This window comes from Otolemur garnettii, unplaced genomic scaffold (assembly GCF_000181295.1).
Source record: "Otolemur garnettii isolate 467f Iridium unplaced genomic scaffold, OtoGar3 scaffold00114, whole genome shotgun sequence".
NCBI classification, from domain to species: Eukaryota; Metazoa; Chordata; class Mammalia; order Primates; family Galagidae; genus Otolemur; species Otolemur garnettii.
In genome coordinates, this window is record NW_003852509.1 from 724,871 (window position 1) to 728,083 (window position 3,213).

The following is a 3,213-nucleotide window of genomic DNA, read 5'->3' on the forward strand; positions in this document are numbered from 1 at the left end:
GAATAGTCAAAAAGAAGAGAAGTTTAAAATTGGTATAAAATGAGAAATAGAAAAAGTAACAGAAAGGAAGAAACAAATGGGATTTTGTACTCATAGTAAGTTAAAAAGTAAAAAACAACCTTTGTTAATTTGTTTATATAAAATCAATAATTATGATAATGACAATGACAGGCGAGCAATACAGACTGGACATAAATTTTGTGTGCAATTTAAAATAGTTTAACACAGTTGTTAACTGCACAAGAACGTCTGTCTACCCTGTGTCTGTTGAATGCTTTCTTAATTGAAGGCACTCTGCTATACACTTTACATGCATTGGTGTTTATAATTCTCATAATAACATAAATCTTATTGCTCTTCTATTTACAAATGAAGAAGCTCAGGCTTAGAGCTGAAGCCCATGGTCTTTCAGGGTATGAGAGACTGAGGTTTCACAGCCCAAGCCCATTCTTTGACATCACTGTCAGATATCTCCTCTAGGATAATAGTAATGTTTTACCTCACGTACTTTAACACTCACTAGAGACTTATAACATAGGGGCCTTTACTGAAGTCTGGAGAGGTCAGTTATTGGTACCAAAACCGCACTTCCTAAAAATAACAAGGGTCAGTCATCTAAGGCAAATACATCTAATTGAGTAAATGGAAATTTTACAGCATGACCTTCAAACTTCAAACATCCTGTGCAGCTTTTGGAGTTTCCAGCAGAATGACCTCCAATTCTTTTTTAAGATCACCTTCTTGAGCAGGGTCTAATCTATCATTGCCGTTTGGTACTGGCAGAGTATACCGTGGTATACTCTGGTATCAGAAAAGGATTATTGGTCCTAATTTGGTTCTCACTTGACAATTTTGATGATTCCTGCTGCTTTAAGATAACATGACTCTGTTTCCTGCCCTGATGTGATGTTTTTATACAAAGAGTTCTTGAGTTTTAAATTTCGTTGAAGTATGCCATGAGTTATCTCTTAGTTTGCAATATTCGATATCTTTTGATACATCATAGAAATGAGTAAAGATTTCTTAAAAGAACAGAACATAAACTATTGCATTGCTTATTTGAGAGAAGTTTATTCTGAAGGCTTTGCTATATTCATGGGGAGAAAAAAGACTATGATAAAACCATAAAGCAAAATATTCTGAAAAGTTATATGACATTGGGCTATTCAAGTTGCCCTCATATATTGCCTAAGAAACTGAACAATTTCAAACATCCAATTAAAAGATATAACCTCTAAATTGCATTCTTAATATTTAGTACATTTTCCCCTTAGTGGCAATGGATTAATTTGATATCAATAAATCTGCAGTTTGTAGCAAGTTATTTTCTTTCTTTTTTAAAATCACACTCATAGGCAGCATTACTATAGTTGGAAATGTAGTCTGAACTCAGACTCTCTGCCGTTGACTCACTGCTGAATGACCCTGTACAGCCCTCTTCATCCTCTGTACTGTGGTGTCTATAAATGGGGGTAGCTAGCTAGCTCATAGAGTAGCTATGAAATTAAGTGAGCGATATTTGTGAACTACTTAGATCTATTCCTGGAATGATAAAATACTATATGAATATTTGATTTTTTAAACTCTGTATTTTATGCTATAAGTCTGCAGCACATCTTTACACCCTTGCATAGAACCAACATCATTTACATTTTGCATGGACGTAGTTCTGTTTTTTTTTTTTTTCCCCAGAGAGATCTATCCAATAAGACTAGGTACAATGGCCAGTTAGTGACTGGTACCTACAAAGTTACTGGGAATAGGACATAATGTTACACTGTTTGCTTTCTTTTTCTTTCCCTTGAGAAGAGACCCTGAAGAAATAGATTAAATGATGGCAAATCAAATATAATAATGTATCACTCATTCTTGAATCTTCTAATGTAGCAAGCTCACCTTCCAGATGAGAGAATGGAAATGTGTGTAAATGACCATATGGGAGCCAGTGTTAGAGAGGATGGTGTGGTTCATTTTGCACAGTGTCCATCAGGAGGGACTATGAGAAGGTGGTGGAAGGAGGCCTCCCCAGAGGAGCACTCCAAACAATTCCTCTAAATGCATTGTAACTTTTTTTCTTCCTTTGGTTCTTCTTTTAAGAATCTATATTCTCTTTTCCACTCAGGCCTTCCTTATCTAAAAACCAACCAACTATTATGATCTCCTTCCTGATTTTTCTGTGTATATTTTATGCCTTTCTACTTTCTTCTCTTTGGTTCATTTGACTGGGCAGAGACCTGCTGCTTTAAAAGACTCTGCTGTCTGGAACAGCTGCGACAGGAGCCAGGGTGAGGCCAGAAACATAGTTCGTGCAATAATGTTTGGACTGAAGAAGTGAAGTGTGAAAGGAATGTTCCTTGGGAAAGGTGGCAGCATATGGACATTGCAGGATGAGGGTGGGCTAGAAAGGGAATGGATGTGACAGATTGTATTGGGATTGAGTAGCGGGTGAAGGGAGTGAAAAGGGGTGTCTTCACATAGCAGCTCTGGACCTGTGAAGGAAAGAAGCTCTCTGTTCTGTGGTTCTCAGTGGCTGTCCCCGTTCTGGGAATGATCAGCTGAGTCAAATTTGTTCAGTGAGGTGACCAAGCCACCACCCCAAGTGTCCTGCTGGAGTCAGAAGCCTCTCTTCTCTTCCTGTCTGACCCCATCACTTCCGCAGCAGCCTCCTTGTCTGCACAGTCTGGTGTGTTGCTTAGGACGGCAGAGAGTCCTGAGTGCCTTCAGAGTGTGCTGGGGAGCTCACTGGCCCTTGCGAGTGTCTTCACATAGCTGCTCTGTCAGGTTTAAGGGAGCCAAGGGTGCAGTTACCCCTCAGTCCGTGTTAACAGCAGAGCACATGCAGAAGAAATGCCGTCTGCACTTCCTGTTGAAGTGTCGAAGAGGCCGAGCACCAGGGCACAATCACTGGGCTCACGTTTCTCACCTGTCTTTTCCCGCGTCCCCCAACATCTGTGGGAAGGCCACTGCTTATGTTTTTCACCTGTCTTTTCCCGTGTCCCCCAACATCTGTGGGAAGGTGGACAGCAGAGTGGTAAGTCATTTTGTCTCCACAGTCAACTCTGAATGCCTTTTGAGGCTTTGATTCTTCACCATTCCACCCTGATCTGAATTTAACAAGTATATCCTCATGACTACTCTCTGCCTCCCAATAAAGAGAAACCAAAGGTCCAACTCCCTGCATAGAAGAGCAACTCGGTCTATTTTTCCTGGATT